Raw genomic sequence first — 14,735 nt, 5'->3', positions numbered from 1 at the left:
CAGGACAAGCAGCAGGACTTTCCTGCCTACAGGTAGCACCTTGTCAAGGGGAGGCCCACATCTGCCTGGATAAAAAATATGCTGTGCAGGCTAAGGTGTTTTCAAACTTCCAAATTCTTTGCTTCCTGTTCCTGAAATCACAGACTGAAAGAGAAACTTATTTTTCATCCCCAAGAAAATGAGATTTGATAAAGCATGTATCTATCTGATTTAATTCTGATTTTAATCTAAGAAGGAACCCCGGGTGACTCTGGGAAGCATTTGATGGACTGTAGGCTGCACATAGAAATTCAGTGGGATAAATACCAGCATCTGAAAACAAAACCCTCATTCCCCTTGGGAGAGCAGCAGGGTCATTTGCCAATTACTTCTGTTAATCATACAGATTAAAAGGTTTTTTGTAGCTTATCTCCCTGTAGCTCTTCTACAACAGGAGGGTGAGCAAGTGTGAGGCGGAGCCTGCAGCATAGTCAGGCAGGCCCTAGGAAAACCCCTGGGCCCAGCCCCATTTAGGAGGGAGATGGCCTGAGGCTATGCTGCCTACTACTCATCGAGCTGGCCAGGTCACCTCACTCTTCGTGTTTGGATGGGGATGTTGCTGTCTACCCTACCCGGTCATCAGGAGAAATGAGAGAGGGCCAGGTTGTAAGCAGAGAGAGCACCCAGCACCTCTGCTCTAAACAATAGGGTCCTTCTCTTCTCCTTTCTCTACTTGTGGGTGAAGGAGTTGCAGGGAACCAGGAGGTGAAGAGAAGGGATGCAGATCTGAGAAACTTCTGCATTGGAAACATGGACCATAATAATGTGGAAAGTTTATCCCTGACCTAAGAAGAAAGGCTTTTGCAGGGGAGGGGGTGTTGGTTAGGCGGTGGGGGTTAAAGAGGTTGAAATGGGTGATGGGGGTGCGAGTCAGTTCCAGAGCTGAGCCATATCAGAAGCACCACGGTCTCATGGGCAACTTTCCTAATGGTGGCTCTGCCTGCTCCCAGGAGCTTTGCCTGATGGGTGATATTCCTATGACAACTCTTTGGGAATCCCCTTGTTATGGAGTGAATTGTGCCCCACTCCAAATCTAGACACTGAAGTCCTAACTTCCAGCACCTCAGAATGTGATCTCATTTGGAAATAGGGCCTTTACAGAGGTAATCGAATTAAAATGAGGTTGTTAGTGTGGACCCTAATCCAGAATGACTGATGTCCTTATAAAAAGGGGAAATTTAGACACAGACAGGCACACACAGAGGGAAGATACTGTGAAGAAACACAGGGGACAAAGTCATCTACAAGCCGGGGAGACAGGCTGGGAGCAGATCCTTTCCTCGCAGCCCTGGGAAGGAACCAACCCTGTCTTGATCTTAGACTTCTGGTCTCCTGAACTGTAGTTAATAAGTGTCATTTAGCTCACCTGCTTTGTGATACTTAATTATGGCAGCACTAGCAAGCTAATATACTCCTGAAATGACTGTGCAGATCATAGAAATTATTTTCTTCCAACTTTCTGCCTAACATGTAATGAAAACTATTTCCTCTCATCCTCCCTTTCTGTCCTCTCTCTCTTCCCCTTCCCCACTGCTTCTCCCTACACACACACACACACACACACTCTCTCTCTCTCTCTCTCAGGAGATGCTACCTAATTATTTCGTAATTAGACAGCTTTCTGTGAGCCAAACTGACTAATTTGACTTCTTGCATATTGTCTGATCCCCAGTAAACCACACAGCATATAGTACTTCAAAGCTTGGATTTCTGAAAGCCAATACTCTGTCTAATGTTAGGGGATAGGAATGCATGCCAGATTCATAGACCAGATTTAAAACTAGGATGGTCAAGAAAGACAGTGTTTTCTAGAATCAGGATTGAGAAGTGTCACGATTAGAGTGGTCTTTCATTTGTTTTAAGATGATATAAAGTAAGGAATAAATGTAAACCCTTACACTTATGGCATAGATATATAGTTAGAACAACACACAATTTGAGAGATAAGTGATTTATTAGTCCAAATAGAAGATACTTTGCAATCAAGTCAACTGAAACATTAGAATATAATATGGCAGCAAAAGAAAAAGGTAAATTTGATCTCAGGATGCATTAACAAAAACACAGTGACTTGAGTGAGAGGTAGAGTTCCTTCATCTGCTTTGAGTTCACACTGAGGAATACCGAGTTCCCTTCTGGCACTAGACTTAGGAGGACATCCACAAGCTGTGATGATTATCAAAGCCAGTGACCTAGATCCTGTGAAAGCATTTTAGCAGCAGGGTAGAGGTTGGCAGGACAGTGATTAGATCTTCTTCCCGAATATCTTATCAATTTAAACCGAGCTTGTCCAGCCAGTGGCCCACAGGCCACATGTAGCCCAATACAAATCTGTAAACATTCTTAAAACATTAAGCTCATCAGCTGTCATTAGTGTTAGTGTATTTTATGTGTGGCCCGAGACAATTCTTCTTCTTCCAGTGTGGCCCAGGGAATACAAAAGATTTGACACTCCTGATTTAAACAAAATCATAAACCATGTTAAAAACTGTGTGCTTGTTCTACAAACACAGCTCCAAGCAAAGACTGCAGCCCTTGGCCCTTTCTATGTAGAGACAGGTTCTGTCATGGCCAAACTATAGAAGCACCTGTTGAGCCAATGCCCTGGTCCCTGGAAGTCACTTTTCCATCTTAAAATGCAAGTCAGTTTGGAAGGGGGACCTGGTGGTCTATTAATCTAGTCCTCCCTAGGATGAATTAGTCCCTCAGAGGAGCTAACTCTCATCAGGGAACCCAGAAAACAGGAGCACCCTGAACAAACCGGGATGGGGGCAGTCAGTAGCGGAGGAGGAAGGAAGGGTGGTCTGCAACATGAACTTTAAGGAGGGAAAGCCTAGGTGAGGGGCTGTATTAGTCTGTTCTCACACTGCTAAGAAAGACATACCTGAGACTGGATAATTTACAAAAGAAAGAGGTTTAATTGACTCACAGTTCCGCACGGCTGGGGAGACCTCACAACTATGGCGGAAGGCGAATGAGGAGCAAAGTCACATGGCGGCAGGTAAGAGAGAGCTTGTGTAGAAGAACTCCCCTTTATAAAACCATCAGACCTCCTAAGACTTATTCACTATCACGAGAACAGTACAGGAAAGACCCACCCTCCATGATTCACTTACCTCCCACCAGGTCCCTCTCATGACACAAGGGAATTATGGGAGCTACAATTCAAGATGAGATTTGGGTGTGGACACAGCCAAACCATATCAGAGGCTGCAGGTAGAAAGGTTGTGGGGAGCAGGTAGAAGTATGTGGGCAGCAGTTGGGTGGAAGGGCATCTTTTAGAGCCAAGGGAAGCCTGAGGCAGCCAGACCCTGTGGGGAGACACTGGGGAGAGGGGAGTCCTTCCAGTGTTAGTGGGAGTAGCAGGAGAATCTCATCCAGAAAGCCTTCCTAGTGACTTCTCTGCAAGTGGTTCTGATCCCTGCTAGGTTCAAGGACATCACTTTCCCCTGAAGTCTCAGTCCCCTCATGAATGAACTAGATGAGTTCCGTCATGGAACACATTACTGCAAAAAAAGTGTTTCAGATGGACATCCTGCATTTCCCTGAATTCTGAGTGCCTCTGTGGGTACAATTTGGGTTTCTCAGTGTTTTCAAGTCAATTCAGCCAAGCACCCCTCCCTCCTGCCATCAAGGTGATTGATGGTTTCATGGGGGAGGGGTGAAGAAGTGAGGGGGAAGGAGGGAGCAGAGCCCTGTGGCTTGTCCACCCTATGGACTTAACCTCCCCACTGCCTGCCCTGCCAGCTTCTCCAGGTTTTTGTAGGCATCAAACAAGACATATAGGAAGGCTCTTTCAGGAGCTGGGAGGGGCTGTGCTTGGCCCAGCTCCCAGGACCACTTGCCCTCCAAAGAAGTGGGGTTTGTCATGAGCCTTGGGGGTGGGGTCCTGGCTTTGCAGCATTGGCCTTATAGGGAAGGATGGCCCCATTAAACATAGGGGTGAGCACACACAAAATCCTTTCCATCCCCACGGGTCCTCTTTCTGGACAGCAGTTACATGCTGGCTTCAGATATTCTCCTGGGGCATTGAAGACTCAGGGGTGTTGGAGGTGGAGGTTTAAGGGGAGGTTGTGGGTGAGATGGAGAAAGGCCTGCACAACCTGCATTTGTGGTAACACATGAGCAGCGAAGAGAGAGACACAACTTCCTTTTGATAACTTCTGACAGATAAAAAGCCTTTGCCAACAGGTAGGTCATTTGGGGATACAGAGATTTAATGGGAATGGGAATCTGGTGTGTGTATGTGTGTACCTGTTACCTTGCAGTGCTGGAAATAAACCTCAGCTGGTGGGCATCTAGATTGTGCTAGCTCCTCTGGCAGGGAGGGGATGGGGGGTTTTGGGAAGTATGACAACAAAGGTGCTGGCCTCCACAAGGTCATGGGCATGATGGCGAGGGCCCTTTCCTGCTTTCTCTAGCACACAATATGGGTGCCGTAGTGGGGCCCAGACCAAAGCATGTCAGGGCTCGAGCCCCAAACACCAGCTGAAGAAAAGACAGCGCACAGGTTCTGCGACACAGTGAGTGGCTGGGCGAAATGTGATTCCGACAGTGGAAAGTGCCATCTGAGTAAATACAGCAGTGGGAGCTGCGTGGAGAGGACAGGAAGAAGAGGCCAGAGGGCTGCCTGGAGTCCTGAGCATTCGCAGAAGCAGGCCTGACAAGGATCTCCATCGAATGGGGAGGCCACAGCACCCTCCCAGTGACGTGCCAATGCAGGTCCCCCACTGCCCTCGTCTCTCCCTGGCTAGCTGTCCTGCCCGATGACTCAGGCAGGAGCTGACTGCCTTCCCAACTGTCTCTCAGAGTCTAAAAAGCTCAAGGAGAAAGCCTCAACAAAACAGCTTTATTTGACTTGATTTCATATTTACATTTTACCCCAGAATGATCATTTGCCATGAATAGCTGTTTGATTACTGCTCATCCTCTAAGTATCTCACATTCCCAAGGAGGGATAGATGAGGTAGGAATGGGAACCTGCCCTGAGGCCCACAGTGGGGTGGAGTCCCATAGACCAAGAGTCAGCCTGGCGCCCCGTGGTGAGATTATGCGTGTGAAATGCCCACTGCTGTGTTCTTCATACCATGAGAGGCAGGCTTTACACTGCAAAGTGCCACACAAATTCAGCCTTGCCCCTGACTAGCTGTACCACCATGAGGGCATCCCTGCACCCCTGTGCCTCTGTTTTCGTCTGTAAAATGAGAGGATTCCAATGACTTCTAAAATCCTCTCCAGCTCTTGCCATCGCTATGACTTCTTCCTCCAAATACATGCAGGTCCCATCTCCCTGGGAGATATATGGAATGCTGTTTTCCCCAAAGAGGGCTTTTCCCCAGATGCCTCCATCTCTTGCCACAGCCTCCACCCTCTCCTTGGTAGGAGAGAAAAGAAAGCTCACCTGAAAAGTGAGATGAGACAAGGAGAGGCAGAGGAATTGGCCCTGGCTTCTTCCTGTGAGGAGCTGGCTGCTTGCAGAAGGTGTGGCTCCTTTCCGTTCCCTGCCCCAGGGTACAGGGACCCAGGATCCTGCCTCCTGGGATGAGGCAGATGGGTTTCCAGCACTGGGTGTGGAAGTGTGTCTCTACTCTGGGGTTCCTAATTGGGACATCCAGTGTCACTGTTCCCCTGTTCTCTGAGAGGTCAGTAGGTAACAAAGGTGATGTTTTGATCTCCATCCACCTCACTGCTTTCCCTTTTTCTCTCATTGGTTGCAAATTCAGATGGGAACTGGGGGTGTTATTAAATGGACTCTCTAAAACCCCAACAATAATCCTGGCATTCACAGCATGCAGGCAAACCTACCGCCTGGACTGGAAGATTGCCAACTCTCTTTTTTGGCAAAGCGTTCAGGACTCTGCAAAACTCCTCTCTAGTTTGTGAGCCATCTGGAGCCAGGAGGAGCTTAGTTCAAGTTGTTCTCAAGGAGACCTGGTTCTGGCAGCAGCCCACTGTGTCTGTTAGACGGTTTCCGCAGCCAAGAGGAAGCTCTGGGGCCACAGGCTGCACCTCCAAAGGAACTCGGGCTCAACAGTGTCTAGCCAGACACCGAGCCAAGAGTCCCTTTGGTTAAATAATTCACAGGCCACCTGTGGGTGTGTAAATACAGCCCTGTCTAATGTGGGCTGACAGGTGATTTTACGCATCATTTAACTCTTTGTAGGGCTGAGGAACGCAACAGAGATGAGATAATTGGAATAATTTCACATTTGTAAATAGCTTTTTTCTCTAAGGGACAAAGTATCACAAACATGAACTGTAAAAGAAGCATGCATCTGGGTATCCCATGGAGAAAAACAAAATCGGGTGTTTGTTACGATAATGCATTGGCCACTCCTTCCCTTCCTCTCCATGCAGGGTGAGTGGCCTCGAAGAACGGTGCCCAAGGCCGGTGGGAGGCACCACCCAAGCTCTGTGCTGAAGAAAGTGCCTGGAGGCAGTCAGAGAAAAAGAGGGGGGGAGAGTGAATGAGTGGAATGGAGAGAGAGGGAGAGAGAGAGAATGATGATGACACAAGGACAGTACCCACAGGCTGTGGAACTGAGGCCTCAAAGGGACCCTGGAGTCCCAGGTGAGGCAGCTCCTGGCCGACACCAAGTGGAGATGCAGCTGTAGCTTTCTGGGCTGCACTCCCAGGGCAATTGTCACCACTAAATACTGCACCATATTCAACCCTCTATAATAAAAATGTCGTCGGGCATTCCCATACTGTAAAGCAGGGGACACTAACCCTGCAAGAATACAGTCTGTTGGCTTATGTTTATTCCAAGATTATAAACGAAATCCTGATGCCTGCTCACCTGTCTAACAAACTGCTACACTCTGTAAGGAAAGTGTTCAAACACCAAATAGCTCTTTTTTTTTTTTTTTTTTTTGGAACGACATTGTGGTTTTAAGCTCGGTGATGATGATATACGACAGCAGGCCAGGGCAGGTGCTATGGGAAAGCGAAACAGGTAGACCCAGAATCTTGAGTCTTCCTGACTTCCACTTTTGGCCAGGTGACCTTGTGTCCTCTGTGTCTAACAGAATCCTGGGGGAATCTGCTGCCTTAATCACATCCCTCTACAGACTGACCCTCCAGAGGGACTGGCCGAAAGCCCTCTCTGGCCTGGGCCAGATGCCCTGTCTATGTTGTCAATGATTAACTGATTAACTGGATCAGAGGAGGCCTCTCAAAGGTACCCTGCAGACCACTGGGCTTTGGAAAGAGCACAGAGTGACAGAAACTTGCAGCTTGTCTGGGAAGATGGGGCACACCAAAAACTTAAAATGTCATCTCAGAAAAAAAAAAAAATCTCTGCAGGTGTCAGTTGGAAGCTGGCACAGAACCCTCGTCACCCCCCTTCTGGCCAGGAGTCTCTAGATCCCACAAGGGGCCTGCTGTGAGAGGGTTTGGAATTCATTCTGACAAGCATGCAATATTAACTTTAGATGTGGGCCCTGTGGATCTGAAATGAAATACCCTGTCACTAACACAGATTTTAAATCCCGCTCTGCAGAGGTAATATGAGAAGTTAATGCCCTTTTGGAGGAATCAAACTCAGACACATGGCAAAACCCTTGATTTTTCAACCTCCCTATGACCTCCCTGGCACAAGGAAGGTAGGTATACAGTAAGAGGGTATTGGGCCTCCTTGGGTCCCCAGTTTTTCCTGTTAATGAGTGTTCAGGGTGCTGATGGTTCTTGAGAACTTCCTTTCCATTTATAGTCACTGCTAACAGCTGAAGGGTGCAGCAAGGTCCACCCAAACGACAAATGCTCAGGAAAGATGAGAAGGGCTTGGAATACCTGCTCCTTTGCAGAAGTGTTGCTCCCTGTCTGGTGCCACTCTGACATCACCGGCTTGTGTGTTACACACTCAGGGGGCATTTAATACATGCATTTACAGCATTGTCAAGGACAAAGACAGACAACTGGGGCAGAACTGGACTGGAAGGGTTCAAACTGTCATCCTGGGTTGGGATTCCAGTGTTAGATCCTAGTAAGGCAAGGTCCCCAATGCTGGAGAGATATTTGCATCTACGATCTCAGTCCCTCACTAACGTTGACTGTGAACCTGCTGCGGGGTGCCGTGGAGAACACAAAAAGTGGACATGATGCCATCCAAGTGTCTAGTTCACCACAGAGGAGGCTTCACTCCACTTGAAAGTTTGGCACAGTGGCCTTTGACCTCAGAATTCACTGTGTACAGAAGGGCAGTAGGTTGTGAAGCCAGAGGTGGGGAGAAGGGTTGCCCTGTGATGTCTCCCAGCAGTTCTCAGGACCATATCTAGGGGACAGTTCCACATGTCCTTTCCTCCTCAGGTGGCCAGCCCCTCCCTCTTTGTTCTCCAGGTGCTCATTGCCCTTAGGCTGCCTCCAAGATCTGTCACATAGCTGCTCCGCCTGGCCCACCCTCTGCAAAGAATGCTTCCACACTATGGGTTTAGCCAACTTCATCTTGACACTTAAATGAACCTTTACCAGGCCCCGTAATTCCAGGGTTCTTCTCTTTTCCTAAAATGAAAACACTTGCATGTTGCTCATTAGTTGATACTTGCCTTCCTTAGAAAAGGACTTACTGGACAGACAATGCCAGTTTAAGCCTACTCAGGACAGTGCCCACCTGGGAGGATGTGATGTGGGCCTTGGCCACCAGGCCGCCTGCCTCTGTGTTTTCCACAAGCACTCCCTCTGAGCAGGTGATGCTGTGTCCGCTGGCATGCTGCCTTGCCCACCTGGAGTGTGAGGGGCTCAAGAGACTTGGCATCAGGGAGGGGTTGGAGATTTTATCTGGTTTATTGCTCCTCAATAAGATTTTACCCAATAAGGATTATATGATAAGAAGTGCCATGAAGCATGTGTGTGTTCATGCATATGCATATGCATGTGTGTGTGTGTGTGCATGTAAATGAGAGTGGACAAGAGAATTTTCATGAAAACTTCCCAACATCTAAAATAGCAAATAGTGTTGCTCAGGCGCAGTGGCTCACACCTGTAATCCCAGCACTTTGGGAGGCTGAGGTTGGTGGATCACCTGAGGTAAAGAGTTTGAGACCAGCCTGGTGAAACCCCATCTCTACTAAAAATACAAAAAAATTAGCCAGGTGTGGTGGCGGGTGCCTGTAATCCCAGCAACTCGGGAAGCTGAGGCAGGAAAATCACTTGAACCAGGGAGGTGGAGATTGCAGTGAGCCGAGATCGTGCCATTGCACTACAGCCTGGGCAACAACAGTGAAACTCTGTCTCAAGAAAACAAATAACTAAGAAATAGTATGTGCATGTGAGTATTGTATATATTTCACATTTTTCTCAGTGAGATTTTTAATGTGTATCGGGAGAAGAGCTTAAAATGTCTACCTTTTGTGACTTCTTGAATCTCACACCCATTTCATCTTGTTCCTAACAGCTCTCAGGCATTCCTGAGGACTCTGTTGGTTTGGGATGTATAGGATTGGCCTCACAACGATGTTTGTTCTCCTTGGTATCCAGTCTCCAGTTAGTCAGCGTGACCACCGGTTCACTGGTGGGGCCTTAGAGAGGGAAAGGAAATTACTCTATGAGTCATGCCTGCCTGCTTCACTTCAGTTTCTCCCCTAAATGGCTTGGTGCTCTAGTGATTTGGGCCATTGCTTCATCTCCCTGTTAATTTGTGTAGACCGTGAAGGTAGGAACCATGTCTTGCTCCTTGCACAGAGTGTTTGATACTTTTCCAAAAATATTTGTTGAGTGCTTAGTATGTACTGGGTGCTTTTCCAGACAGACTTTAGGCATTCTAGACAGCATCTGTGATGGTTAATTTTATGTGTCAACTTGACTGGGTTATGGGGTGCCCAGATAGTTGGAAAAACATTATTTCTGGGTATGACTGTGAGTGTGTTTCTGAAAGAGAATAGCGTTTGAATCAGTAGACTGAGTAAAGATGACCCTCACTGGTGTGGAAAAGCATCATCCAATCCACTGAGGATTCAGATGGAGGAGGGGTAAATCCCCTCCTCCCCTTGACCTGGGACATCCAGCTTCTCCTGCCCTGGGACATCAGAGCTGCTGGTTCTTGGGCCTGTGGACTCATACTGAATTTTACCACTGGCTTTCCTGCTTCTCCAGCTTGGAGATGGCATATGTGGCACTTCTAAGCCTCTACAATCACATGAACAAATTCCCACAATAAATCCATATATCTATATATCTATATCTATATAGGTTATATCCTATTGTTATCTATAATGTAAATCCTATTCTGTTCCTCTGGAGAAGCTAATATAGCACTTCTCTGAGGTATTAAATAGTTATTCCCATTTCAGAAGTGATGCTACGGAAGTCTGAAGTCATAAAACATCTCCTGTGACAAACAGCTGCTAAGTTACAGTCAGGAGGGACAGAACCCAGGCATCTCAAGTCCACAGCCAACACATAATTGTGCTCTAGCAGCTTTGGTCCGTTAAATCTTCTTCTAGTCATGCCAGGGACTGGTGAATATCTAGACTTGGCTCTGAATAAAAAGTATCACTTTTACAACAGCAAAAGAAGTATGCCTGACTGGTGATGTACGCTGCTCTTTTACTTAATTATGCCAACGGAAGCCAGATGTTTAAACCATCCAGGTACGACAAGAAAATTAAAAACACAGCAAAGCACAATCATGCACCTTATTAAGTTGTAATAGTTAAATGCAGCTTACTTTAATCCGGGGGGGAAAGAAGCGGAGGGCATTTACTAAGCAATTACGTGTAACTGCCAGGTACTTTTCCATGATTATCTCATGTAGCTCTGATCACACCCTGGGAAGGGAGATTCTGACAGTCCTTGCTCCACAGAGAAGGCAGCTGGCCTGCAGTTTGCTCTAAGTCACAAAGCTGGAGGTAGCAGACGGATGTGGAGTTTGAACTGGGATCTAAGTTAATTTAAAATTAACTTTTTGAATAGGCAGTATATATGCACATACAAAAACTGACAGATAAAAAAGGGGATACATTAAAAAATACTTTTTATCATCAACCCTGGCCACTGAAGTCCCCTCCCAAGAAACATCTATTGTAATCAGGTTCTAATGTATATGTTAGGCCATTCTTTCATTGCTATAAGGAAATACCTGGCTAGGCACAGTGGCTCACGCTTGCAATCCTAGCACTTTGGGAGTCTGAGGTGGGCGGATCATAAGGTCAGGAGATCGAGACCATCCTGGCTAATACAGTGAAACCCTGTTTCTACTAAAAATACAGAAAAATTAGCCGGGTGTGGTGGCGGGCACCTGTAGTCCCAGCTACTCGGGAGGCTGAGGCAGGAGAATGGTGTGAACCCGGGAGGCGGAGCTTGTAGTGAGCTGAGCCGAGATTGCGTCACTGCACTCTAGCCTGGGTGACAGAGCGAGACTCCATTTCAAAAAACAAACAAACAAAAAAACCTGAGACTGGGTGATTTATAAGAAAAGAGGTTTAACTGGCTCATGGTTCTCCAGGCTGTATAGGAAGCACAGTGCTGGTATCTGCTTCTGGGGAGGCCTCAGGAAGCTTACAATCATGGCAGAAGGCAAAGGGGTAGCAGGCATGTCATGTGGTAGGAGCAGAAGCAAGGAGGGGTACCACACACTTAACAACCAGACCTTGTGAGTACTCACTCACCATTGCAAGGACAGCACCAAGATAAAAGAGGTCTGCCCCCATGACCCAAATACCTCCCAGCAGATCCCACCGCCAACATTGGGGATTACATTTCAACATGTGATTTGCGGAGGGACAAATGTCCAAACTCTATCAGTATGCTTTTAGGGCATTTTATTCATACACAAGCATACATTTATATAATAATTATTACTATTGCCATTTTACAATAATGGTAACATACCCTATGATGCTGTCAGCAGTTTGTTTTCTTAGAGATTATATCCTTTGTGAACATAGGATTTCTTTCTCTAAATTGACCAGACCTTTGTGGTAATGAGTGTATATTGGCCAGCATTTGGTGGTTTGTAATCTTTGGTTCTCACAAACAATATGACAAAGCATATTCATGTACATCCATCATTCACACAAGTTCAAGTACACACAATTGCACAAGTGTAATGTAGGATGAATTCCTAGAAGTGAAATTTCTGAATCACAAGATACATGCAAGTTGCATGATAAATACTGGCAATTTGTTCCTAATCAACATTGTACCAATTCATGGTTCCACCAAAGATGTATGAGGGTACCTTATTTCCCTACAGTGTTGCCAACAATGTGTGATTAAACTTTTAAACTTTTTGATCCTTGTCAATGTGAAATCTGGCAGGCTTTTTTTTTTTTTTTTTTTTTTTAAATCAGCATCTCTCAGTAGTCTTAATATACATTTTTTGTGAGTGAGAATGGACATTTTTTCAATGGTTTGCACCATGTTTATTTCTTTTTGGGAAGTAACTACATATATTATTTGCCCTTTTTATTCCATTGGGCTGTTTTTTAATTTTATTCAAGAGATTTTTTTTTAACATGTTAAGAAGAATAGTCCCTTGTAAATGATTTTTCTCAGTATATCATTTTCTGATTTTGTTTATGGTGTTTCTGCTTGTTAATTTTTTTTCAAAGAGGTATTCAGTTCTTTCAATAGCATTTTGGAACAGACTGATATTTTTCATTGATATATAAATAATAAATTTGTCATATGTAGTTTGGTCTATTTCTAGACACTTACATAGAGCTTCCTGGTTGTTAGGATATAGAGATATAAATGAATAAGATCTAGTATTTGACAGCACAACAGGGTGACTACAGTCAGCAATAATTTGTAATACATTTTAGAATAATGAGAGTACAGTTGGAATGTTTGTAATACAAAGAGGTAATGAGTGCTTGAAGTGATGGATACCCTATTTACCCTAATGTGATGATTACATATTATAATGTCTGTATCAAAATATCTCAAGTACCCCACAAATATATAAACCTACTATGTGGCCATAAAAATTAAAAATAAAGATATGGAGACATATATATTTTAACTTCTGTAGTTTTACAATAGTTTTTTTTTTTTTTTTCCTTTTGAGACGGAGTCTCACTCTGTCACGCAGGCTGGAGTGCGATGGTGCCAACTTGGCTCACTGCAACCTCCGCCTCCCAGGTTCAAGCAATTCTCCTGCCTCAGCCTCCCAAGTAGCTGGGATTACAGGTGCCCACCACCACGCCCGGCTAATTTTTGTATTTTTAGTACAGATAGGGTTTCACCATATTGGCCAGGCAGGTCTTGAACTCCTGATCTCAGGTACCTGGACTATAATACATTTTAATATTTGATAGGGATAATCCCCCTTTCTTAATTTTGCCTGAAACTTTTGGGTTGGGCTTACTTGTTCTTGAACTTTAGAATCTACCCCTGTACTTCTAAGAAGACCTATTTTTTTTTATTGCATTGCATTACATGTATAACTTGATTTAGATAAGACATCTTTATGTTAAATGGAGTATGCCTTTCCATTTGTTTAAATCATTTTTCATGTTTCTCAGTAGCATTTAAAACTTTTATTTGTGTAATTCAGGCACATTTCTTGTTAAATTTATTCTTATTGTAAATAGGATCTCTTCAGTTATATTTTCTAACCAGTTGCTGTTTGTGGAAAGGTTACCAGGAGTAGTATTTTTGTACTCAATCACCTACGTGTACTTCCTTATTGTTTATACTTTTTTTCCATGTGATTCTTTGTGTTTTACAGTATATAATTATACATCTGCATATATGATAACTTTAACTCCTGGTTAAAATTACTCTGCTTATTTTTTTCTTTTGTTTACTTACACTAGCTAGACTCTCTGGAGCCATAATGTTAATTAATGCTATTGATTAAGGTATCTTTTCTTGCAGCAAACATTAATGACACTTTCTTCAGCAGTTATACCAGTAGCTTTGGGGACATGTTACTAAGTATGTGTTGGTATGTGTATTTGTGGATGTCTCTGTCCATATAATAAAATAATATTTTGAGTTTTTCATCAAGATTAGAGAATTTTATCAAATGCCTGTTCAATTATTTATGGAGATGATAAAATGATTCTTAATTTGACAATATTTCGTGAATTAAATTAATACAGTTGTGAATTTTGAAATAGTCTTACATTTTTTAAGACTAAATCCCATTTGATCATAGTAAATTCTTGTCTTTGTGAGCGCTTAGATTTGTTTTCTAATATTTTAATTAGGGTTTTTTACACTAATATTCATAAGCAATATTGATCCTTAGTTTGCTTTTTTGTGTGCTCTATTTATCAGAATATGCATGATGCATGTTAGCTTCAGAAAAATAACCTGAAGCTTTCACTTGGTTTAAATAATATTGGGCCTATCTTTTCCTTATAGGTTTGGTAGAAGTAATCTGTGAAACATTCTGGGACTGGTGTTTTCTTTCAAGAGGTTTGCTTTGTCTCCACATTCTGTATTTCTTCTATACTAATTCATTTCCTTAGATGGTTGTTTTCTCTCCATCTGGGGTCATGCCTGGTAATTTTCTATTTTCCTGGAATATAGTTTATTGGCATCCATTTTGGTTTGTTTACTAATGATTTATTGATTTTTCATAAACAGCTAACTTAAAGATTATTTATTCTTTTTTCCTGTTTTCTGCTTTTATTATCATGACTATCTTACATTTTCCTGAGGTTAACTTTATTTTTCTTATATTTAATTTCATGAGCAGAAGACATATGCACTGATTTCCCTTATTTCTTGTTCATTAATTTAAGTA

General features: G+C 44.1%; 1 protein-coding gene across 1 annotated transcript in view; it reads right to left on the bottom strand.

Moving 5' to 3' along the window:
* RGS6 (regulator of G protein signaling 6) overlaps window positions 1-14,735 on the bottom strand; it is a 620,766-nt gene that overhangs the window by 217,871 nt on the left and 388,160 nt on the right.

Source organism: Chlorocebus sabaeus, chromosome 24 (assembly GCF_047675955.1).
Source record: "Chlorocebus sabaeus isolate Y175 chromosome 24, mChlSab1.0.hap1, whole genome shotgun sequence".
Classification (NCBI taxonomy): Eukaryota; Metazoa; Chordata; class Mammalia; order Primates; family Cercopithecidae; genus Chlorocebus; species Chlorocebus sabaeus.
Note: the sequence above shows the minus strand (reverse complement) of the source record. Positions and strands in the feature narration are given on the sequence as shown.